The sequence below is a fragment of the Entelurus aequoreus genome, linkage group LG27 (genome assembly GCF_033978785.1).
Source record: "Entelurus aequoreus isolate RoL-2023_Sb linkage group LG27, RoL_Eaeq_v1.1, whole genome shotgun sequence".
Lineage (NCBI taxonomy): Eukaryota > Metazoa > Chordata > Actinopteri > Syngnathiformes > Syngnathidae > Entelurus > Entelurus aequoreus.
This window is the reverse complement of record NC_084757.1, coordinates 25,814,155-25,841,516: the sequence shown is the minus strand read 5'-3', so window position 1 is coordinate 25,841,516 and position 27,362 is coordinate 25,814,155. Positions and strand designations below refer to the sequence as shown.

General features: G+C 39.1%; 1 protein-coding gene and 1 long non-coding RNA gene across 9 annotated transcripts in view; one reads left to right on the top strand and one right to left on the bottom strand.

Annotated features, from left to right (window-relative positions):
• Nucleotides 1–27,362, top strand: part of LOC133644590 (zinc finger protein GLIS1) — a 256,829-nt gene that overhangs the window by 33,518 nt on the left and 195,949 nt on the right. The window lies entirely within an intron of this gene.
• Nucleotides 8,842–16,079, bottom strand: LOC133644593 (uncharacterized). The gene is made up of 5 exons (XR_009824791.1): nucleotides 15,960–16,079; nucleotides 12,912–13,155; nucleotides 12,784–12,837; nucleotides 12,174–12,274; nucleotides 8,842–8,983 (listed from the first exon to the last, which is right to left on the bottom strand). It is a non-coding gene; the product is annotated as an uncharacterized LOC133644593 (long non-coding RNA).

Here is a 27,362-nt window from a genome sequence, read left to right as displayed (position 1 = left end):
AACCTATAAAAGGATGAGTAATGGTCTTCTTTTTGGGATTGGATCCCCTTGCCTTGTCGTCATGCATCCCACTTTCCCATACGCACTACGGCTGCAACTAAGGACTGTTTTAATAGTCGAGTCAAATCGACTATAGTCATTGACTATATCTTTGTGATTAATCGACTATGAAACGTACACCTATTAGGTCGCTCCAAATTTGGCATCGGCTTTTAAATTCATCTTGATATATATTTAGGTATGTGCTAAACAACAATTGAGACAATAAAGATGACTACTTCATTCAGAAATTATTACTTATACTGTTACTGTGTTGCTGTTACAAAACTAATAACTGATAACAATAACTCTATTAAACTTTTGTCCAAATAAGAAAATGTTGAGGAATATAACAAAACTCTGTGGCTCTATTTATATTTCTGATAATAAGTCAGTTTTCTCCATTTAAAAACAAAGGCAGACAAAATGCAAATAAAAACAAAGAATATTTTTAAATGTAAACAAAGGACAGTCAAAATAGCAGCAATAACAACAAAACAACACCAACTCCAGCTTATTCAAAAAGAATAGAACACTTTGTGATAATGACAATGTGGTAAGAAAGCTGCACACATTTTAGCTGGCAGACTTTGGTAAAATGATAGTTAAATCAATTTTTCACAAAACTCCATTTCTCTGTTGTTAGCTAGCTAGCTAACAAACTAACTATCTTACTGAGGACAGTTGTAGACTGCATCCTCCAGATGTCTGATATGTCTCGCTTTAAATTTTACCGCATTTTAGATGTACTGCCATGTAAAGCCAATTTCGCTTTGCAAATAGAACAAATTATTTGTGTCTTTGATGTGTTTTGTTTTAATTTTTGCAGTGGCTCAAGACATTTTTCACTTTCTGTTGCTCCTTGGTCACCGGTCGCATGTTTATTTCCGGAAAAACACCAGCGATGATGTCACAGACTATCATCGACAACATTTAAACATTTTGTCAGTCAAAACATTTTATCATCGATTTGTTTTTCGACGAATCGTTGCACCTCTAATAATCACTATGCTATAAAGTATGCGTAACTAATCAAACCAACTCATACCAGTTCATAATGCATTGTTTTTTTTATCTTTTTTCCTGACAAAGTGGTCTTAATTTCCAAATAGAAGCCCCATCCTTTCCTGTCGAAAAATACAAAGGTATATGTAACTGATACCACCATGGGTCACGATAGATGCCTACATGACATCTGTAAAACTGAAGTTTACTGTGGAGTTTAAATAGAAAGTAGTGTGAAGCATTGTGCTGCAAAGCTGACAAAAGATGCCACCACCAAAATTACCCAGGTTTAGAAAACTATATGTATATTGTGTATTTATCATAATTTAAAAAAACTTGTTATATTTCAATTAGTGCTGTCATATGACCACTTAAATCAGATTAGTAAAAAATTGCTGTGGATTATTTTGGATTAAATATGATTATCAATATTCTTAATCTATGGTATATTAATGGTGTTTTTTTTAACAGGTTTAAGAAAAAAGGGACTATGTATGCACTTAACATGTTTATTAAAACATTTTAACATCATGTTCATGTTTTTTCTAAAACATTTATCCACTTTAACGTCGACCTGTTACTCCTTTTGTGTTATTAATTCGTCATTTTAAGGTGAAAGTGGTTCGGTGAAAAGAAAAACTCCTTCCTGCAAAATATAAATAACACTTTATGTGGGTCGACAGTTCCGCCATGTTTTTTTTGTACTCAAATTTCCTCTTGGAACACCAACGTGCTGTAAAGCGTCTTCCATATTGGCTTGTTTACTTTTGCAGCGTGTCACTACCAGATCAACTATGCTACTTGGACTCAAACTGCCTAAAATGCGTTGAGAGACAATAAAGGGATTTGAAGTCATTCTGCGCTTAAATTTGCTTAGATTTGTTTTTCGACGAATCGTTGCACCTCTAATAATCACTATGTTATCAATTATGCGTAACTAATCAAACCAAGTCATACCAGTTCATAATGCATTGTTTTTTTTAAACATATTTCCTGAAAAACTGGCCTAAATTTCCAGGTGTGCTGTGAATAAATAAACACTACACCTCAAATAGAAGCCCCCCCTTTCCTGTCAAAAAATAAAAAGGTATATGTAACTGATACCACCATGGGTCACGATAGATGACTACATGGCATCTGTAAAGCTGACGTTTACAGTGAAGTTTAAATAGAAAGTAGTGTGAAGCATTGTGCTGCAAAGCTAAAACGATGCTACCAAAATTCCTAAGGTTTAGAAAACTATATTTATATTGTGTATTTATCAAAATTTTAAAAAACATGTATTTTAATTAGTGCTGTCAAATGAGCTATATTGACTTTCTGTAGAAAGTCAGCAAGATCTTTTTGGCATAAATATTTATCCAGCTATAATTGCAAGACTTGGGGTATAGATTTATTTTTTTTACATCTCTCTAAATGGCTTTCAGCGTCTTAAATTGCCCAATGATTGGGGTTGTAATTGCTTTGAGGCTGCTTCTAATGTTCCTCTCTGTGATTGGTTAAAGGCTAAGGCTATCTATGAGCATTTGACACTCGACTACATGTAAAAGTCAGCACTTATCTAATGGACAGAATTAGATGTGATATTAAAAGATCAATTTTTATCAAGCGTCCATTTTACTTTTAGAGGCGGGGAATGCTGAATAGTAATGAATGTAATGCTAGGCTTCAATATGAACCGCAAATCTATCCTTTTGGGAACATTTGGTGTTTCTTCTATTATGTATAATCATGAATTAGACTTGCGTGCGCAATGGGAGTAACTTTATTGTTCGGAAGTTAGTAAATCCCCCCGAGACAGCACATGTCTTTGTGTGACTGTGCAATGAGTTATGAGTGCACAAGAGGGTACCGTCGCTGCCTGCGGAGGGGGTTAGAGTGTGTGAATGTTTCCAGCGTGTTCCGCTGATTCACAAAGCCGAGGCCCGGTGATGATTTCGCAGCGGTATTCCCGTAAAGCTCACGTCTGGCCTGACAAGACGTGGAGGGAATGCTGGGTAATGGAATGAGTCAGACCAGATGGGGGGAAGGAGGAAACACCGATGATGTAAGCGCTTGATTCACATCAATCCTATGTGACGACGTATATGGATGCATCGACCCGTGTGAGGTCACAATTCCAAACAAGAATTAACTGGTCGACCTAAGTGACAAAAAGTTGTACTTCATAGGCCAGAGCTGGGCAAATATTTTGACTCGGGGGTCACCATTGAGAGAAAAAATGTGTCTAGGGGGCCAAGGTGTATGTGTGTATAAATGATATGTACACATTTAGCTGTAAACACCTGCTGCACAGTATGTGTGTTTGGATCCCTGTTTTTCCTGAACACTAATACCAAAAGTCACAATGTCCGATTAGAGTTCTAAAAACGTTATGACAGACCACCTCAAAAAAACGGAATGGAATTTTACAGTTTTTTACTGAATGGAACACCCAAAATGTACATGAAAATAAAGAAAGTGGGATTTACAATATTAACTATGAACAATAAAACACTGAATATTAACAAAATATGAACACCTTTTAACTTCTCAGACCAGCTCCTCGATAGTTGTGTATCTTTTACAATCAAGCAAAACACACCAAAAATGTAACAAACAGCAAAATATGAACCTACAGTATGAGATATTATCACTTTTATGCAGACATTTGTTTTAAAAATCTGCTTCCGCATCTGTTTCTGACACATGCGTTTCGGGCTGGCTGCTCTGAAAACAAACCCCGCCCACTCTGCTTTGTTCCTAGTCTGAGCTGCTGTGACGTAGATTACCGTAATAACTCCTATAACACTCAAAAGCGCAGATCTCGACTATTGAAATACTTTCTATAGATCAAGACTTACAGTATTTAAAAACTGCACTGCACATCATAATGGCGGCTACAGTTTTGATGTTTTTTGTAAAAAAAAGTAATGTAGAAGGTCCGACAGACTGGATTGAAAATCATAACGGCCGCATTTTGCCCAGGTCTGTTAAAGGCCATATATTGTGACAAGCAGCCAGGACTGTGTCACTTAACTTTAATTCCTACAAGTTCCTGTTCTGTGCTTGGCATCACTGGTGCCCTTTTGGTCACATAATACACACGCTTCAAAAATCAACAAAGAAAAAAGCAAGTTAAAACCCTGTAGATCAGGAGGGTTCGAACTCTAGCTTGTTTTTTTTTTGTTGGCTTGCACCATATTTAATTAAATTAAACATGAGATGCATTTTAAATCTTGAACATTCACAAGATATCACCTCAGCAGGTTGTGCGATTTAGACGATATCCAATAGTGTTTTTAATACTGTCGTCACATCGTAACAATGCATGTTGAAGACACATTGTGGGTGTGTACCGCAAATTTGACAGCTACACACCGTGTGTGTAGTGCAGACCTGGGCATTCTGCGCCCCGCGGGCCGCATCCGGCCCTTTGTGCACCCCTGTCCGGCCCGCGTGAGGCCAATCATAAATTACAAAATAAATTTAATAAAGTATCTATGTCGAGTGTGCAATACAACGGTGCTGCTTTTGTTTTGAAAAGCGTTATTTGTATTACTTCCGTGTGGACGTATGCGCGTGTACGATTGTGAGTGAACTGAACAGCGCATTCACAAATTACAAAATAAAGTTTAAAAAACATCTGTCGTGCGCGCAATACAACTGTGCTGCTTTTATTTTGAAATGTGTTATTTATGGGCGTATGTCCGTGTGTAACCTGTGCGTGGAGGTGCACAGCGACAAGTGATGAGACGCTGAAAAGAGAAAAGTTGATGAGGAATGGCGTATTTTCAACAAGACATGGACTGCCAAGTATTTCTCTACATAAATTAAAGGTAAAGCCGTGTGCTTAATTTGTGGTACACAGGTTGCTGTGTTTAAAGAATATTATTTGAATCGCCACTACATGACGAAGCACGAGGGAAAATACCGGAATCTGTCTGATGAAGCGCGCGCAAGGGAGGCTGATGCGTTGATGGTAAAACTGCAAACCCAACAAGGACTTTTTGCCATATTTCACACCCCCAGAGATGCAGCTGTCAGGACGAGTTTCGTCATTTCTCACAAAAGCGCCAGAAAAAGTAAGGCGTTTTCTGACGGGGAGTTTAATAAGGAGTGCTTATTGGACTCTGTTGCGCTGATATGCCCGGAGACATGGACTGTTTTTCGCTAACTTTGGATGAGAGCTGCGATGTACGTGACACCTCCAGCTGCTCTTCTTCTTACGTGGGATAACTGCAGACTTTCAAATCACGAAGGAGCTGGCAGCCATGCAGTCAATTAAAGAGACAACCACAGGTAATGACTTGTTCACATAGGTAAATGCGTTTTTGGACATGTTAGGACTGAAATGGGACAAGCTGGCAGGTGTGACAATCCAATCCAATCCACTTTATTTATATAGCACATTTAAACAACAAAATGTTTCCAAAGTGCTGCACAACAATATTAAAAACAATATTCAAATATTATCCTTAGTTCCACCAATGACTGAATAAAAAGAAAAAAATAATTACATATAAAACCAATATAAAAAAACTATATAAAATAAATATGATTAAAAACGATTTTTAACAACAGATGGTTGTCCAAATCTGACGGGGAAAAATGTTGGATAATGCAGGATAAAGTGACAGAAATTAACCATGTGCAGAAATGGACATTCTTGCAATGTATAATTCATCAGGAAGTGTTGTGTAAAACAGTGATAAAAATAAAACCATCAAAAGCAATCTGCTTTTGTATAAAGTTAAGTTAGGTTAAATGAAATTATTGGTATTATTATTAATTGTTATTATTATTATCATCATTATTATTTATCTTACGGTATATAAAAAATAATATTGAGCAAAATTTAATTGAAATATTGTCGTGTGGCCCTCCAGCAGTGCTCGGGTTGCTTATGCGGCCCCCGGTAAAAATTAATTGCCCACCCCTGGTGTAGTGTGTAGGAGGATACAATAAGCTTTGCTAACTGCCAAGCTAGCGCTCTTGAACGTAAACTGGGGTGGGTTGACGGTAGGGACACCAAATATAGTATTGGTTTATTGTTGGATCTACGATTAAATCAATACTTTTTATTATTCCCAAATTGTAAAACCCAAAGGATTTAAATCAGTTTTTGCTTTTGTTTAGTTAATTTGCACTGTTGAATGTATTTTTTACAAAGGGAATAAGGAAATAAGAAGAATTTTAAAGAATATTTAATTGATATTTTTACACCACCATCCTGTGTTTTTGTCTGATTATAACTGCAATCAAAACATTTATTTTTCCATTATCTTAAAAATTGGAAGTATCAGTATTGGTATGACCAATCTGGCCCCTGTAACTATTTAGTATTGGCTCAATACCCACATTTGTAGTATTGCTTAAAACTAATGTAAAGTATCCAAACAACAGAAGAGTAAGTGGGTGTTGCAATTTAACAAAAGTGTAGATAGAACCATGTTACAGCAGAAAGCAACTAGATATTAACAGTGAATTAGCAAATATATTATAATACTTTTAGGAAAATAATACAACTGGAAATTATGCAATATGTTTCTCCATACATCAGAAGCAAAATTAGGATTAAAAAAAAAAATCAGTTTCTAAATACTTCTGTACATGCAGTATATATGCCAAATAATATATTGTGACATCTATTGTTCTGGCAGTATACTGATATATATTTCTCGATATAAATTTCAGTCCCATCCCTACAAACTAGAACTGTTTATTTTGTCAGTGTTAATCTAAGGTTTAGGATTTAACTACTTGTGCTAACTGCATATCGTGACATACTTTTTTTTGTGTAATGGACATTATGTAACTGTCAAAGTAATTAAGCTCAGGTCTCACAAAATATACTAAAATCTCGCAAGATTTGCCCAGGACATGTGTGACAAGGTTCAACTGCTGGAGGTGTATTTCTCCCTAAAAATGTTGGTTAGATTCTGTAATCCTCATCAGGTCACTGTATTCACAGGGCATTGAATCCATCACAACTGGAATGTTTAAGGTTCAAGGTTGAAGGTTTCTTTAATGGTACATGGAGGTAAAATAGTTATTAGTAATTCAGCGCCAAGTCAGAATAAAACAAACAAACACAAATCATATAAAACATAAAAATGAAAGGTTTAGGTTGTACAAAAAGACATTTTGCCTCTCATCCGAGCAAGTTCCATCAATTCATGCTCTCGACTAGATTGGACAGCTCTAGTTTGTCTATTCAAATACTGAATTTCAAGAAATATTGAGGAATTAAAATCTCTAGATGTGTTCACACTTGTCATGTTTGAGTCGGTTAAAAGGAACTCTGGTGTATTTGATCTGCTAGTACAGTTTGTTTGCTTAAGTTTGAACACGATCATCCGAACGCGTAGACAAGAGATGGGTCTCAGTCTGCTTGCAAGTGAACCCTGGAAAGATTTGGTTCCCTTCAGCTCAAATATAAACACTACACAGACCAAAGACACTGACCAGTGGACTCTCATTAATGCACTTGCAAATTTTCTGTTCATAGCTGGTTACTCTGCTGACGACTTCAGTTTAAATGGACAAAGCACGTCTGTTGTTCCGCTATTTTACATTCAAGTTGGCTTCTTGTCTTCTCCTGCCAACTAATGCTCGGTATTTTGCATGTTTAGCTATTCTACGTCCTCCAGTAAAAATAATAGTTGCTAAAAAATATAGTTTATTTGCTGGACATACTTTAAACGCTCTAGCTAGCCACTTCTGTCAGGACGACAACAGATTTGTTGCTACTTGTCCATCCCAATTTTGCGGGTCATGGCTAAAATGTATCAACATCAGTCAATCAATCAATCAAAGTTTACTTATATAGCCCTAAATCACGAGTGTCTCAAAGGGCTGCACAAGCCACAACGACATCCTCGGCTCAGATCCCACATCAGGGCAAGAAAAAACTCAACCCAATGGGATGACAATGAGAAACCCCCCTCTGGGCGACCGGTGCAATGGTGGCGAGTGGATCTAGCATAATAGTGCATTATCGAGATCGGCCAATCAGATTAAAATCTCTATTGTAGGCCAATTTGAATAATTTTTACCGTCTATCGGTCATAAAGAAATTATATTTGTAAAGAATCTTGTAAAAAAGCCAAAGAAAAATGGTGGGACGAGAAATGTGAGAAGATTGAGAAACTGGATACAGAAAATCGTAGCAAAGAATTGCACAAAAAAGTCAAAGCTATAACTACAAAATAATATTGGTAGCAACTGTATAGAACAGTGGTTCTTAACCTAGGTTTGATCGAACCCTAGGGGTTCGGTGAGTCGGCTTTAGGGGTTCGGCGGAGGTCAAAACACACCCGACTCATCGTGTAAAGACAAACTTCTCCCTATCGGCGTATTACGGATACGGCAACAGCTGACTGGTTTGCAGGTGTGTAATTTGTTGTGAGTTTATGCACTGTGTTGGTTTTGTTGTTTGAACAAGGTGATGTTCATGCACGGTTCATTTTATGCACCAGTAAAAAAACATGGTAGCACTTTAGTATGGGGAACATATTCACCATTAATTAGTTGCTTATTAACATGCAAATTAGTAACATATTGGCTCTTAACTAGTCATTATTAAGTACTTATTAATGCATTATTTGGCATGGCCTTATTATAACCCTAACCCTCTAACCCTGACCCTAAACCTCTAACCCTAACCAAATAACTCTAAATTAAGTCTTTGTTACTTAGAATATGTTCCCCATACTAAAGTGTTACCAAAAACATACAACTTTGTCTTGAATTTGAAAAAAAACAACATTTTATTTTTCACTAAAGAAGGGTTCGGTGAATGCGCATATGAAACTGGTGGGGTTCGGTACCTCCAACAAGGTTAATAACCACTGGTATAGAGGATAGGATTGGCATAATGCTCCTCAAAATAGAACCATTGTAGAATGATGGCGGGAATACATCCAAGAACAGTACGATGATCAAAGAGGATTACAACCTAAAATAGAAAAAAAATACATGAAGAAGATCTTGAATTGTAAAGGAAGAACTTTTTTTGAGTTGAGTTGAGTTAGGTTTGTGTTTTTTTCGAACATGCATGCATACAACATGATACATCACAATTTCCAGATCCTCTATTCAACATGTTCGAAAAGGAGTAGGAAGAAGCAGAGCTTAAATTAATGGGGAGTCAAGAGAATGAGAAATAGAAAGATTAAAGGAATGTACTTGATTTCAGCAGGAATGTTGAAAGCTCTAAGCATTTTCGGAATTGATCGTATTTTTTATTTATCCATCCATCCATCCATCCATCTTCTTCCGCTTATCCGAGGTCGGGTCGCGGGGGCAGCAGCCTAAGCAGGGAAACCCAGACTTCCCTCTCCCCAGCCACTTCGTCCAGCTCTTCCCGGGGGATCCCGAGGCGTTCCCAGGCCAGCCGGGAGACATAGTCTTCCCAACGTGTCCTGGGTCTTCCCCGTGGCCTCCTACCGGTCGGACGTGCCCTAAACACCTCCCTAGAGAGGCGTTCGGGTGGCATCCTGACCAGATGCCCGAACCACCTCAACTGGCTCCTCTCGATGTGGAGGAGCAGCGGCTTTACTTTGAGCTCCCCCCGGATGACAGAGCTTCTCACCCTATCTCTAAGGGAGAGCCCCGCCACCCGGCGGAGGAAACTCATTTCGGCTGCTTGTACCCGTGATCTTGTCCTTTCGGTCATAACCCAAAGCTCATGACCATAGGTGAGGATGGGAACGTAGATTGACCGGTAAATTGAGAGCTTTGCCTTCCGGCTCAGCTCCTTCTTCACCACAACGGATCGATACAGCGTCCGCATTACTGAAGACGCCGCACCGATCCGCCTGTCGATCTCACGATCCACTCTTCCCTCACTCGTGAACAAGACTCCAAGGTTCTTGAACTCCTCCACTTGGGGCAGGGTCTCCTCCGCAACCCGGAGATGGCACTCCACCCTTTTCCGGGCGAGAACCATGGACTCTGACTTGGAGGTGCTGATTGTCATCCCAGTCGCTTCACACTCAGCTGCCAACCGATCCAGCGAGAGCTGAAGATCCTGGCCAGATGAAGCCATCAGGACCACATCATCTGCAAAAAGCAGAGACCTAATCTTGCAGCCACCAAACCAGATCCCCTCAACGCCTTGACTGCGCCGAGAAATTCTGTCCATAAAAGTTATGAACAGAATCGGTGACAAAGGGCAGCCTTGGCGGAGTCCAACCCTCACTGGAAACGTGTCCGACTTACTGCCGGCAATGCGGACCAAACTCTGGCACTGATCATACAGGGAGCGGACCGCCACAATCAGACAGTCCGATACCCCATACTCTCTGAGCACTCCCCACAGGACTTCCCAAGGGACACGGTCGAATGCCTTCTCCAAGTCCACAAAACACATGTAGACTGGTTGGGCAAACTCCCATGCACCCTCAAGGACCCTGCCGAGAGTATAGAGCTGGTCCACAGTTCCACGTTTTATTTAACAAACTTGATATACAAAAAAGGTTAAACACCAGATAACATGAATTAATCCATCTTTCAAAGACTTCCAAAGAAACCAAGAACAACAAAATACGATGAATATAAAACATTAAGTCCGATAAACCACATATTGAAGCTACTATTGCATATAATAATGAGCAGAATACGACTAAAAAAAGAAGATACAAGCAAGCGGATTTATGAACGAAAAAGAAACAAGAAAGGTACAGTATCCTCAATATTGTGGAACGTTATCTAACATACACAGACAGATCTGTTTCATTGATTATAAGATACCTTTTGATCGAGTCAATCATGAAAAATTAACATACTGTAAGTATTACAGATTACCACTATAGACAAAGAAATAATCAAACTCATCATTCATTTATACTGGACACAAAAAGCATACGTAAGATCGGAAGAAGGCTTTTTCTGACAAGGATGCATTCTATCCCCAGCCTTATACAGTATTTAACACTGACTGAACAACTCTTTAAAAGTATAAAAAATCTGAGAGGTGTTTCTTTAGGTGGCCAAATGTCAACAACCTGAGATACGCAGATGACACTGCACTACTTGCTGAAAATGAAAACTATAATACAGGGAAAAAAAGACAGGAGAAATATATGGAATGAAAATGAATGAAGTGAAGTGAATTACATTTATATAGCGCTTTTTCTCAAGTGACTCAAAGCGCTTTACATAGTGAAACCCAATATCTAAGTTACATTCAAACCAGTGTGGGTGGCACTGGGAGCAGGTGGGTAAAGTGTCTTGCCCAAGGACACAACGGGGGTGACTAGGATGGCGGAAGCGGGGATCGAACCTGCAACCCTCAAGTTGCTGGCACGGCCGCTCTACCAACCGAGCTATACCGCCTGCTGAAAAGACCAATACCATGAATATTAAAAAGAAGAATATCCAAATGTCCACAATTCATATACAAAATAGAATATAAAAACTTTGGACAAACCCTATCAATTGAGGGATCCTGTAAGACAGAAATTTAATTTAGAATAGTCATAGCCAAAAGGGCATTCAGTAATATGTACCTAGTTTTACCATCAAGGAAAATAACCTCACAGCAATGATTGAGAATACTTAAGTGCTGTATAACAACTACTTTATTGTATGGATCTGAAACAATGACTGAATCAACTCCAAACAGACTGGAATCATTTGAGATGTGGCGAATTTGTAAAATATTGAACTTAGACTTAGACTGAGACTTAGAAAAACATTATTGATCCACAAGGGAAATTGTTCCACACAGTAGCTCAGTTTCAAAGGATGGAAAGGATAATGCAGGTATTAAGTGGGCTAAAAATGTACTATAGTAGCAATATAAAATATAACATAAATAAATAAATGATAAATGGGTTATACTTGTATAGCGCTTTTCTACCTTCAAGGTACTCAAAGCGCTTTGACAGATGTAATATTTACATATTATATATACCGTATATAATATATACTGATATATTATATTATTATATTATAATTTCATATAATATATACAATATATAACAAATCCCAATTACCATGAACCATATTACAGTATACGTAACAGCTGCAGCAAAAAAAAAGAGAAAAAAAGGGCAGCATAAAATAGAGAGTAGATCCAGCAGAAAATATACATTATAAACAAACAAAGAGAGGTAGCTAACATAGAATGAAGAAGTACTTACAATGGCAAACCAACAGCTAATGCTCTTAATCAACATTATGGAACTGAATAGACATGTTCTTTGGGCACACAATCAGACATAATCTGTTTCAAACTCAACTCCTAGAAGGGAAAAACAAAAGAGAGACAATGATGCAGATGTGTTGATAACATCACAACATGGAACAATACATCCTATAAGGACTGTATAGTAACAGCCATGACCTCCAACCTTCAGCCGGAAGCTGGAACTAAGTGATGATGATTGTTTATATCGCGCAACGCAGCCTTACAGATTCCAATGTATGTATACTGTAACGCAAACACTTTAAATGTACTGTACATTTTTTCTCCTTGTTCTGTGCAGTCACCACTAGTCAGTATCAATCAGGCCAAATGTTGTCATTCTTATGTGACCAATGGGGTATGGCATCTCAAGGCAGCTCAGAAAGATTCTGAATCTCTGCCAGTGCAAAAAGAAAAAAACCCAACAACAAAACAAAATGGTCTTGAGTAAGTGTCGAAATATCTTTGGAGTAGTACAAGAAAATGTCCAATCAAGGAAAAGCTATGGAGTTGGCATCATAAAATAATTTATTTTTAGTTCACATTATGCCTTAAAAAGTGCTTACCCAAGCTTCATACGCTACACTTTTCACTGATGAGGGGGAGTCCGCTGCCAGGTCCTGTGAATTACACAGACTTGTAAAGTTGACCAAGATGAAGACTTTTTTTTTTTGTTCACATTCGGACTGCATACCTCGGCTGACCACATGTCTATAGAGGCCGCGTGACTCACGCATTTTCAGACGGCGACCGCTCGTTTCGGCGTGTGACTAGCACACGGCTGGCTTTTGGATTTACATCTGGCCTGTGCCACTTGCTGTTCTTGGCTCCACGCTGACGTGTTTCATCAAGGAAGAATCCGACCGTCGGCAGTTAGGACGAGGGTGTCCGCCATTGGGCCTGCTGCTGCTGCTGCTGTGGGCCCTCGCAGCTGTCGGCTGGAATGACAGACAGCGAAACAAAAATGGCAGAAGAGAGTTGTGGCCATTTGGGATTGGCTCAAGGAACCAAACCAGAACCGAACCAGCCGCAAGAGAAAGAACCAGAAGCAGGAGTACTTAATAGTGACCATGACCAGTGGAGTTTTTTTCATGAAGATCCAGCAGATGGTGCTGTAGTTGTTCAAAGAAGATTTTTGTAAGGAAGAAGAATACCGTTAATACTTCAATTTCATGAATTGTGATCTTCTAAAGTCATTGTGTGTGTGGTCTACAAAGTTAAATAACCGCACGGGCGTTTAAATGGCGCCAGGTAAAAAACATTGTCATTAGCAGCTGTGGCTGTAGGCAACTTCCTGATGTAGTTTCTTAAGCCCACAAGATGCCATTAGCTGCATTTGAAGTTCATCTACAGTCGCGATCAAAAGTTTACATACACTTGTAAAGAACATGTTGTCATGGCTGTCTTGAGTTTTCAATAATTTCTACAACTCCTATTTTTTTGTGATAGAGTGATTGGAGCACATACTTGTTTGTCACAAAAAACATTCATGAAGTTTGGTTCTTTTATGAATTTATTATGGGTCTACTGAAAATGTGACCAAATCTGCTGGGTCAAAAGTATACATACAGCAATGTTAATATTTGGTTACATGTCCCTTGGCAAGTTTCACTGCAATAAGGCGCTTTTGGTAGCCATCCACAAGCTTCCGGTTGAATTTTTGACCACTCATTTTGACAAAATCGGTGCAGTTCAGCTAAATTTGTTGGTTTTCTGACATGGAATAGTTTCTTCAGCATTGTCTACACGTTTAAGTCAGGACTTGGGGAAGGCCATTCTAAAACCTTAATTCTAGCCTGATTTAGCCATTCCTTTACCACTTTTGACGTGTGTTTGGGGTCATTGTCCTGTTGGAACACCCAACTGCGCCCAAGACCCAACCTCCAGGCTGATGATTTTAGGTTGTCCTGAAGAATTTGGAGGTAATCCTTCTTTTTCATTGTCCCATTTACTCTCTGTAAAGCACCAGTGCCATTGGCAGCAAAACAGGCCCAGAGCACACCACCATGCTTGACCGTAGGAATGGTGTCCCTGGGATTAAAGGCCTCACCTTTTCTCCTCCAAACATATTGCTGGGTATTATGGCCAAAAAGCTAAATTTTTGGTTCATCTGACATCACATGGACAAAGATAAGACCTTCTGGAGGAAAGTTCTGTGGTCAGATGAAACAAAAATTCAGCTGTTTGGCCACACATGTGCGAATGGGTGCCTTTCACATTCGAACAGATACAGTACCAATTCCCGGTACCTGGGAATCGATACCGGTACTCAACAATACCAATTTTCGGTATTTAAAATGTGTTATTAATTTTAATTGTTTTTAATGAAAAATTCTTTTTTTTATTGGAACCTTTTGAAAATTAGATTCGGTCCAGTTGTTATACCTTGTTTTATTACATTTCTGAGTCAATTTCTTTGTGGGCATTGAAAATTGCAACATTACCTAGAGGCAGTGTGGCTGAGTCCACTCTCAGTGCTGCTGGAGTGATGACCAAGTGTTAGAATTAGGGATGTAATATTAACGTTTTTACATCACGGTTATTGTGACCTAAATTAGCATCGTTATTATAATTTCAAATTTGTTGAATGTGCTCAAAAAGTACTTGTACACACGCTGAAATCATTTGAGTTGTAAAAAAAAAAAGAATAAATAGACATACTGTTAGAAAACCCTCTATTTTGCATGTTTTTTTTTCTCCTTATGCTTCTCTGATAGTGTTTTAGTCTTAGTATTTTATCTGTTTTAATGGATACACTTTTATTGTTTTAAATATTGGTTTACACTTAAGCACTTTAAGATTTATATCAATGAAAAGTGGGTGGCAAATTACTATTGTTTATTTGTCGTGGGCGTTCTGCCCTTTAGTTGTCCTACTTTTTTCAGCGGTCCTTAGACGCAAAATTGCTTTCGTCTTGTATTCGGATTGATCATTCTGTGCCATGGTAGCACAGGTTCAAGGTGCTCAATTTATTATTTTAGTTGCTCAGACACTAATGTGTTTCTATAAGTTTAGAGTGAGGTATGTGTTTCTTAATGAGGAAAGACGTAAATGTATCTTGTTTTCATGTTAGCATTTAAGCTTGCGCCAGTCAGTTCATGACTTTATCAAAGTGCAGTTATCGATCACGGTTTTTTGATCCTTTTAATTTATCGCTACATCCCAGAGCCAGCTGAGTCTGAATCTGGACGGGACTGTTGTATTTTACGTGAATCGGTGCCCGGTTGGACTGGTGGGATTCGTCCACTGCCAAAAAAGTACCGGATTCGGCACTTCTCTCTAGGGGCCGCGCTCGCCATTTCTGCTGGATAAAGCTTTTGTTTACATGGTTGCACTGTGAGAGAGAGAGAGCAAAAATAATATGAAAATCTATGGCGCAAAACAAAAACATTAAGGGACCATACAGAGACAAACTGGATCATATTCATAAGGCTTGCTACCTCAAAAAAGTTGAATTGGTGGAATTGATCCGAATGAGCACATCCATTGGACAAGAGATGTGAACTCATTAATTCATTTCATATGCAGTTTTCTCTGAAATAAACACACATCCATTATTACTTTTAAAATACTCTGATTACGGCGTTTTCTTCTACAAATAAAAAACTATTAATTCATATTTGGGCTTACCCATGACTAAAAGTAAACAGACAACATGCTTTTTTCCAAAACTGGCTAATGCTAACAGCATACTAAATGCTATGTGTGTAACAGAATAACACAGGCTTTGATTCAAACTTACCAGTTCCGTGAACACACCGGGTGATGCCGTTAAAAGTGATGTTTTGGCAGTTAAAGTTGCAGCTGGGTTATGGTTAACAACTAATCCCTACCCTAATACTACAACTTTAGGACATAGTCTTGCATTTAGATGTAAATAAGCTATTCAGATGCCCATAAAACCCACAATGCATTGCGTTTACTATGTCACCCTTTCAAGCTTTATAAATGCTGGCTGAGCTATTTGCTCCTTGCCTTTATTACAATCTTGGTTCTGTTGCTGCTGTGTTTTGCAATATACTTGCTAATAACGGACCTTGTGGTCAAAAGTAGCTGTTTGTCTTTCCACTTCTGAATGTACTCCAAATGTACAAAAACTTTTTTGTACTGTAAAACATTTTTTATTTATTTTCTGAAATAGCAACTTCTGTAATTATCGCTATTATAGCTTACAACTAACGCTAGCAACTGTATATGACTAACCATTTCCATTATTTCTTATGGGAAAATATGGTCAAATTGGATGTCAATCAGTATCTTGAAATGAACTGTGTTTGACCTTTATTAGTTCCACTAGACATTTTTTATATTTAATACAGACTCGTTGCATTATTTTTATGCATGAAAAAGTCTGTTTTTTGTGTCTGATGCAATGTTCCTGCCAACTCTCCCTGTCCTTTCTGCACAGGGAGTTAGCATTGTGATGTGATAGTTCCTGTTAGTTTCCTGTTGGTTTCACTTAAAGTTCGATATAATGGGGTCCGTATAATACCGATCGCATTATATAGAAATCCAGATTTTTTTTGTATTCTTTCTATTTCGAAAGAATATAATAAAATGATCCCAAAACCAAGTTTAATGAAGAAAAAGACTACATTTCACAATAGATGCGTTATCCAGGAATAACAGACTTGATCTTTTACAATGCTGCAATTATATCAGCATTTGTGAAGCAATTACGCTTCCGCTTGACAACATTTTCTTTTGAACTTTTACTAGACATGTTGATGTCGTCATACAGCGTGTGGTATAGCTGGGTTGCAATCACGTGACCGCGAAACACTTGCGGGTTTCAGATGAGTCCCGTTAGGCTACTGTTTATTTACCTGCACCAGTGCATATTTGGGCGTATTTTGAAAGGTTTAGAGCTTCATATAATCATGAATAAATATTTAAAATGGGATGGAGTGTATTTATACACTTTTAAGAAAAATAATTTTTTGAAAGATTTAAACCATTCATGATCACAAGACGTTACTGCTCACTACGACCTCACTTCATTTGACACTCACACGGATTTAGAGAAGAAAAGATTGGAGGCACATCATGTCTTTACATCTGGAGGGGTCCACAAATTAAGCATTAATACGTAAAAGACAAATTTGGATTTATTTGTGCATCGTTAAGTAACGTATTTGATTGACATAACGAGTGCCGTGCTGCTGTGATCGTGACGCTAATGAGAAAAAGGATTATTTGTTTCCAGTTGATTTCCTTTTACAAATATTAGTCTCATGTACAATTCATGTCTGCAGTTGTTTTTATGATGTGAAGTTCATATTTTGTCTCATTATTTTGCTATTGATGTTCCTGTTGCTCAGCAATGTTTGCTAGTGATATCAAGGTTCAGTATGTTCTATTGAGCCTATGAGAGATTTATTCATCAAGCTTATTAATACTATTAAGAAAGTTCTCGATGCTAAGAGATAGCACCAAAGACGCTATAATGTGGTCATCCGTGTCAAATAAAGCACTTGGCTTTCCTGCACAACTAACCTTTTAATTTCTGTTATGAAAATGAACAATAAAAATATGGTGGATTGGACCAATTATCACCACGAGAGGGACAGGCGGTAGAAAATGGATGTATGAATGGATGGATGGGCCAATAATCACAACATTTATTACTAGGACTTAATATGACGTTAGTTTTTTTGCACAACCAGGAATATGTAGTTCTATTTAGGCATAGAAAAACCACTAAAGAACACAAACTAATGTGATCTCTTGTCCTTTTTTTACGATTAGTTCTGCTCTCTAACACTAACTATATAGTAGAGAATAAACTCGATTGCATCACAGAAAGTTTCTCAAACAAATCAAATGTTTAAACAAACATTTTACAAAGTGATTGCTGCAGACACCAGTATTGTCCGATTGTATTCCACAATATGATGACAGTGATATTTGTAAGAGCAATTTGCTTCGACACACTTTGTTTTTTCCCTGACTTTATTACTTTTATGAACCACTTCTTTTGGTACTTTTGAGAATTCCATAAAGATTTCCTTTGTAAAACATTTGGTGAAAAACAGTGCGATTGACTGCAGTTGAAATAAGCCGCGATGTAAAGGCACGAACATTTGGGGTCCACGGCACGATTACGTTTGTGGGATCGCACAATCTCGAACTTTGAGTGTACATAAAGTTTATTTGGATTGTGAAGTTTTAAAATGAATCACAGACTTTTGTTGCCTTTTTGGTTTGGTTAGCCTATTGTCGTTAGAAAAGAGTGGCTTGTGCCCCAACATTTCTTCATTTCGAAGGCCACATGAACCTTCCTAGGATAAACTTTGCCATTTATAATTGAATCTGAGCAGCCTTCAACATGACTTAGTGCCTCCCGACTTTTTATAAGTCTGGTCTTTTTTTTTTCCGAGTAATCAGACATTGGTTTCAACCAAGTGGCCACAAACAAAACGGGCAAGAACGATGCAAGCCCATGCAGTTTTTACGCCTTCATTAGAGTGCTGGCCAGAAATCTACAGTTTTATCCTCGCGTTTAGCTTTGATTTGTTTTTCTTAGCCAGGAAGCTACCACGGGGCAGTGCCCGAGCATGGCAAGACGCCATTGGCTGGCGCAGTCCCGCAGGACCATGTACAATATTATATAGTGCAATGGTGCAGTTTGTGCAGTTTATTAGAGCTTGTTAATGTAAGCCCGGCGTCACGGAGGAATTACTTATTTCTAATGTGCTATTCTGTCCGCCTCCTGCTGTTGATTAAATTGCTAACCAAGTTAAATAATGGCATCAGACAAAATTGAGAAATATTTGAGCATTCAATTATATTTTGTATTCTTTCAAGATTAATTTAGACAAATTAGGAAAAGTGCAACAAATGTTATTGGAATGTTCATTTATGGTTAGTTCTCTAGTGTGTGTGTGTGTGTGTGTGTGTGTGTGTGTGTGTGTGTGTGTGTGTGTGTGTGTGTGTGTGCATACAGTCGTGGTCAAAGGTTTACATACACTTGTAAAGAACATAATGTCATGGCTGTCTTGAGTTTCTAATCATTTCTACAACTCCTATTTTTTTGTGATAGAGTGATTGGAGCACATACTTGTTGGTCACAAAAAACATTCATGAAGTTTGGTTCTTTTACGAATTTATTATGGGTCTACTGAATATGTGACCAAATCTGCTGGGTCAAAAGTATACATACAGCAATGTTAATATTTGGTTACATGTCCCTTGGCAAGTTTCACTGCAATAAGGCGCTTTTGGTAGCCATCCACAAGCTTCTGGTTGATTTTTTGACCACTCCTCTTGATAAAATTGGTGCAGTTCAGCTAAATTTGTTGGTTTTCTGACATGGACTTGTTTCTTCAGCATTGTCCACACGTTTAAGTCAGGACTTTGGGAAGGCCATTCTAAAACTGTAATTCTAGCCTGATTTAGCCATTCCTTTACCACTTTTGACGTGTGTTTAGGGTCATTGTCCTGTTGGAACACCCAACTGCGCCCAAAACCCAACCTCCGGGCTGATTATTTTAGGTTGTCCTGAAGAATTTGGAGGTAATCCTCCTTTTTCTTTGTCCCATTTACTCTCTGTAAAGCACCAGTTCCATTGGCAGCAAAACAGGCCCAGAGCATAATACTACCACCACCATGCTTTATGGTAGGGCTGGTGTTCCTGGGATTAAAGGCCTCACCTTTTCACCTCAGATTTGGTCACATTTTCAGTAGACCCATAATACATTCATAAAAGAACCAAACTTCATGAATGTTTTTTGTGACCAACAAGTATGTACTCCAATCACCCTATCACAAAAAAATAAGAGTTGTAGAAATTATTGGAAACCTTAAGACAGCCATGACATTATGTTCTTTACAAGTGTATGTAAACTTTTGACCATGACTGTACGTAATGTGAGCAGCTGCATAATCGGAGGAAGTGGAGGATTTAGAGGTGCCTTGTTTGTAGTTAAAATACACAAAGTAAAATAACAAAACAAAACATAATAAAAGCTTGGACTATTCCTGCCAGCCATGTGATCTACAATGCTCGGGGTTATTTTTGCACACGATAAGGAGAAGGCTGCTTTTTAATGAACCAATGAACAAGGAGATAATGGCGGGTGATAAGAAGATGCAATTTCTTATGATGGAAACATAATGCTTGTGTTTTTCTTTTTGTGTGGGAATATTTTCTGCCTGAGAACATAATTTTCCAGCAAAGTTTTCAGGATCTTGCCTGCATCTTTATGACAGAGGGAACACTGTATTCCCTACTAAGGATTGTCCTAATAATTTCTTCCGTCTGTAAATTATGTGTTAAGTAGCTGGCAACATTGCTCCAAAAGTTATGGGTGGATTTTAATGAAACTTTTAGGAAGTGTCTGAAATGAATTATGTAATTAGATTTTGGGGATGATCCGGATCACTGCCTTAATTCATGATTTGTTATAAAGATTTTTTTCAATCCGGAGATATGGCTTGGCGGACGTCTGTGCTTTTCTTCAAAAAAGATCAATTACTCAAAAAGAGCTATGTTTATGCTACTCCGATTGTTGTCAGGTTTTGGAAGTCAAATACTGTAGGAAAACTGAAGGAAGGTCTCTGCGTTATTTCACCTGCTGGAACCGGAGAAGCAACAACCCACAGATGAGTTTGTTGCTCAAATGTTTCCACTGGCAACAGAAGGGACATCTGTTATCCTCTCGTCGCTCACGCCTGCTTTATACGATCCACATCAAATTGTATCTAAAAGGAACACCGTCTCTTGGCTGCGTTTTCTTTTACTCGTAAATGAGGAAATCATTCCTCTGGACTATTCTTTCTGTCTTTGATTTACAGCTGCTAAAATTAAAATGAGGGAGCCCTGTTTCTTTATTTAAACCCAGGGAAAAGAGTGAGTAATAGTTCACAAACCTTATGTTGGTCACTAAGGATCTCCAACAAGTCATTTAACAAAAACACGTGAGCATTGTAGGTTTTTATTTGTCACAAAAGTTCTGCAAAGTTAGAGCAGAGGTTCAACAGAAAAGTCGAATTAGAGCGTTAATGCTTTGCAGAACTGAACGTTTGGCAGCAAAAGGACAGTTATTGCAACACTTGCTCCGTCCAAACAGGACACACAGCCGTTTTTGTTTTCTTGGAAATGTAAACAATGAGTAAACAATGAGCCGCACTCATGTTCTGTTTTATTGAAAGGTATTGTACTATTTTTCAACACTCTTAAAAGTCTCAGAGGTCCCACAATAATTTTTAAAAAGCGTGTTGGCCAAAATGTAGCCTTGATGCTGGAAATTAGACCGTTTTACAACTCCTTAAAAATCCATCTGGTAACATGTGGGTTTGCATGTTTTTTTAACTTTAAAGCTAATTACCTTTTTTTGGGAGGGGGCGGGCAGTGATAATGGGATACAGTGTAATGCATTTTTCGGACCATAGAGCGCACCAGGTTTTAACAAAAAAGAAGGCACACATTTTTTGGGACTTATGCAGATCCCAAATACACATCAGCATGTACCAATAGGAAGTAAATGTTAGTTTTGCATAATATTGCGAAACAAAACGCCAGATAATGTTTCCTAATAGGTGCCATTTTGGGGTCCTTATACACACACCATAATAATACCCGTATGTTCAAGCCCAGTACTTCTAACTACGGTAGCCGTAATGCTCACGCGGTGCGGCTTCGTACATTAATTTTGACGTATTTTTGAGTACCTTGTGTAATGTTCTATATTCTCAATGAAATATCAAAGTTTTGGTGTTGCTTGCTTACGGGTACTTGCTAGCGTCATTTAATGAACAGACGTGCGTTAAAGGCCTACTGAAATATTTTTTTTTTATTTAAACGGGCATAGCAGATCAATTCTATGTGTCATACTTGATCATTTCGCGATATTGCCATATTTTTGCTGAAAGGATTTAGTAGAGAACATCGACGATAAAGTTCGCAACTTTTGGTCGCTGATAAAAAAAGCCTTGCCTGTACCGGAAGTAGCGTGACGTCACAGGTTGAAAGGCTCCTCACATTTCCCCATTGTTTACACCAGCAGCGAGAGCGATTCGGACCGAGAAAGCGACAATTACCCCATTAATATGAGCCAGGATGAAAGATTTGTGGATGAGGAACGTGAGAGTGAAGGACTAGAGTGCAGTGCAGGATGCATCTTTTTTCGCTCTGACCGTAACTTAGGTACAAGGGCTCATTGGATTCCACACTCTCTCCTTTTTCTATTGTGGATCACAGATTTGTATTTTAAACCACTTCGGATACTATATCCTCTTGAAAATGAGAGTCGAGAACGCGAAATGGACATTCACCGTGACTTTTATCTCCACGACAATACATCTGCGAAGCACTTTAGCTATGGAGCTAACATGATAGTATCGGGCTTAACTGCAGATAGAAACAAAATAAATAAACCCCTGACTGGAAGGATAGACAGAAAATCAACAATACTATTAAACCATGGACCTGTAACTACACGGTTAATGCTTTCCAGCCTGGCGAAGCTTAACAATGCTGTTGCTAACGACGCCATTGAAGCTAACTTAGCAACGGGACCTCACACAGATATGCTAAAAACATTAGCTATCCACCTACGCCAGCCAGCCCTCATCTGCTCATCAACACCCGTGCTCACCTGCATTCCAGCGATCGACGGAGCGACGAAGGACTTCACCCAATCATCAATGCGGTCGGCGGCTAGCGTCGGATAGCGCGTCTGCTATCCAAGTCAAAGTCCTCCTGGTTGTGTTGCTGCAGCCAGCCGCTAATACACCGATCCCACCTACAGCTTTCTTCTTTGCAGTCTTCATTGTTCATTAAACAAATTGCAAAAGATTCACCAACACAGATGTCCAGAATACTGTGGAATTTTGCGATGAAAACAGAGCTTTTTGTATTGGATACAATGGTGTCCGAATACTTCCGTTTCAATGATTGACGTCACGCGCATATGTCATCATACATAGACGTTTTCAACCGGAAGTTTCGCGGGAAATTTAAAATTGCACTTTATAAGTTAACCCGGCCGTATTGGCATGTGTTGCAATGTTAAGATTTCCTCATTGATATATAAACTATCAGATTGCGTGGTCGGTAGTAGTGGGTTTCAGGAGGCCTTTAATGAACAGGCGTTAACTTGCAGTCCACATTTGTCTCTTATGTGTGACTGCCATCTACTGGTCACACTTATTATTACACAATGTGTCAAAGTAAATTGTTTTGCGGGCGGTAAGCACAAGCAGAATTAATACGTACATTAGGCGCACCGGGTTATAAGAAGCACTGTTTTTTTTTTTTTAAATGAAAGGATTTTTAGTGCACCTTTTTGTCCAAAAAATACGGTACTGCAAACTGCACCTGTAATATAACAAAAGCAGTGTTTGACCTCAGATAAGCGGAAGAAGATGGATGGATGAATGGATGTTTGAAAAAGTTTACGACCTCACTCACCAGTTTAACAGCAACAGTTTTCAATTAATGTCTACATTTCTATCACAAATATCGCTCTCTCTTGTGAATGGTTGCGACTCGCTCTTATCTCGCATCTGACCACTGATTGGTCAGCTGCCTCATGCTGTCAATCAGTGTCATGTTGGCAAGAAGGCAGTACCAGAAAGCCAATTAATGAGGGACAAGCTTCAGTCCCAGCGGCAGTTTTCTGGTACAAGTGTTTGACTTGTCTCCGTTTTTTTGGACATTGAAACGTGCAGGGGACTGAAACTGCCTTTTGGAAAAGTACAGGGGACATGTCTTCCCACCCCCCATTACGTCCATGGCAACACTAGCATATATGTGAGGTACAGTGCTAACATTTTAGTAATAATTCCACATCAACATCATGCTAGTTTAGCCTATTTGCTGAAGCAAAAACCTATAATTCCCATGTCTGTAGCTGACTCACAGATAATTGGCAGAGCACAAGGCTTTTTAAAATTTTTTTTTAAAGATATGTAGTGAAGCTGTTTTTTTATTTATTTACAAAGTGTTGTCTCAGACCCTGTCTACATTAAGCCGGATAACTCATTTAACAAATAATTATTTAGCCTAAGCCCCGTTTCGGCCACACCAAATTATTGTTTAAGGTTCCCCTCTTTGGATAATTTTTTACACTGGTAAATGCGCCGTGTATTTCTTGAATCTCCGGCTCTTAGCTTTGTATGGACTCATTGATCGTTTACAAACTAAGTTCGGAGAGGAAGTGACGCCAGAAAGATCGCGCCCCACACAGGAAGTGATGTCAGAAAGAACGCACCACAGCCAGCTTCATAATAAAGCAGTTTCGTAACTCTGAGCTAACCGCTGGAAATATGGAGGCGAGTCATCCAGACATGCCCGTGTTTATATTTCGGATCCAACACTTCTCAGAGGGCAAGAGAACTTTCGAATGTCCAGGTCAGCTGTGATTCTACTTACCGAAAAACTTTGTCCATTTGTCGAAGGAGAGACAACAAGAATGTGGGCTCCCGTGGATGTGATTAAAAAAAAAAGGTAGCGTGTGCTTTGTATTACATGGCCGTCGAGGGAAGACTACGAAAAACGGCGAATGCTTTTGAACTGGCAAAGCAGACTGTATCAGTTATTGTCAGCCATGTATGTCGCATACTCAACGTCTAGATCCAGAGTATATAAAGTCACCAAAAACGAATGGACAATGAAGGTGAAGGCAAAAGAGTGAGGAGTGTCCTGACCAGGTATCTAGATCCCTCGATTGATTGATATAAAATGTTCTTTATCACATTTTTTACTTTCACGTGTCCATTAAGGATTTGATTAATTTATGATGCTCAGGTGTGATTCACTACAATAGGGCCCCACAGCACACTGGATTCCAGTTAATTGAAATACCACAACACTGGATATTGTTCAGTTACATTTAAAAAAAGCAAAGCAACACTAGAGGTGACTATGACGTGCGCATTGTCCGCGCATGGGTACTATGTTGCGTTGCGCCGGCGAACAGAGGGTTGGGAAGGGGTCTTAAACAACCATTGTGTGTGTGTGTGGACAAGGATAAGGTTAGGTGGGATTTACCCTGGATAACCTTAGCTGGCTTAGTGTAGAAGGGGCCTCAGAGAACTGTTTAACTTTTCAAACGTCTGTTTGGTATCCTTAACAAAACACAGGGCTTCACATGGTTTTCATAACCAATACACTTTTCCAAGCAAGAACTGTGTTATATATTACAAAAAATATTTGACTGGAATATTTAGGAATACCTGGCTTTCTTCTCTGTAAATCCTTGCCGAGGATCTGTCACACATTTAGAGGCGTGAAAGATTACTTTCTTTTGTTCTTTTGTGTTATTTAACTGTAGTGTTTAGTGCAGATCAACAGTCCAATCAGGCACTTTCAGGTTCATTTTAGATTGTAATCTAACTTTGTTGTACATTGAAATGAATGAGGCCGCATCAGAGCCGTGACAACCAGGTGCTGAGCACTTGGCCAAGCACACTGGTGCTTTTGGGCCAATTGGAAAATACTTTTTAGAATTTATCTCCCCCCGTTCCTCCATGACAAATGATTTTATTGTTCCCACACAGTTGGTTTTCATTAGATTTCTAGGCTGCGACTATGTGGACTCTTGTTGTTGTTTTTTTATTTAGCATAGATACGGGCACTGGAGACCACATATAACAGAATGTTTCTTGTGAACAACAAAGAACAACTTGACTCATTGCTTTTTCTACATTGATGGTACCAAAACAGTCCCCGTTGTATGATTAGTTTCTGTCAAGCTAGATCATGCTGTTTTTTGAGGCAACATCTTTACTAAGGCCCCTTCTACACTAAGGTTATCCAGGGTAAATCCCACCTAACCCCTCAACCCCTCCGTCAGCCGGCGTAACGCGACCTAATATGCATGCGCGGAAAATGCGCACGTCATAGTCACCTCCAGTGTTGCTTTGTGTGCAAGTTCTTAAATGTAACTTATCTGAACAATATCCAGTGTTGTGGTATTTCAATTAACTGGAATCCAGTGTGCGGTGGGGCCCTATTGTAGTGAATCACACCCGAGCCATCATAAATTAATCAAATCTTTAATGGACAATGTGATAAAGAACATTTTACATCAATCAATTTGTGGAACTAGATATCTGGTCAGGACACTCCTCACTCTTTTGCCTTCACCTTCATTGTCCATTCATTTTTGGTGACTTTATACACTCTGGACCTAGACGTTGAGTCCACGACATACATGGCGGACAATAACTGATACAGTCTGCTTTGCCAGTCCAAAAGCATTCAGTGTTTTCCGTAGTCTTCCCTCGGCGGCCAGGTAATACAAAGCACACACTACTTTTTCAATCACATCCACGGGAGCCCGCATTCTCGTTGACTCTCCTTCGACAAATAGACAAAGTTTTTCGGTAAGTAGAATCACAGCTGACCTGGACATTCGAAAGTTCTCTTGCCGTCTGAGAAGTGTTGTATCCGAAATAGCTGCAATCGCTTTCTCTTAAGGTATTCATGTGTGATTTACACAAACGTCTGTACAGACGGAAGGAGAAACACGGGCATGTCTGGATGACTCGCCTCCATATTTTCAGTCTTTACCTTCGAGTTACGAAACCGCTTCATTATGAAGCTGGCTGTGGCGCGTTCTTTCTGACGTCACTTCCAGTGTGGGGCGCGGTCTTTCTGGCGTCACTTCCTCTCCGAACTCAGTTTGTAAACGATCAATGAGTCCATGCAAAGCTAAGAGCCGAAGATTCAAGAAATAGACGGCGCACTTACCTGTGTAAAAAAATTGGACGGGGACCTAAACGATTTAGTGTGGCCGAAACGGGGCCACATAAATAATTATTCGTTTAAGGGGTTATCCGGCTTAGTGTTGACATGGCCTAAAGTGAACCTCAATTCAAACTCCCCAAACTTTTAATCTCATTGTTCGGCATGTCTCATATAAACAAAATCAGCGTCTGCGGCAGATAGGAGGAATAGGGCAAAACTTACCTGTTGTCCGAGGCCTGCCCTCTACCTGACCTGAGCGTGGTACATCAGCACTACTCCGCTAATCTTTTGCAAATGCTTCGAGTCTCCAGGATTGATCCCTCACTGAGACGGCTTAGTCAAAACAGTCCTTTCTGCTCCCGAACGCAACCCCGGTCCCTTAGCTTAATTTAAAGGCTGATTAACTAACAAATACCTGCTGCTTGTTGCACTGCATTACACAGCCCGCTG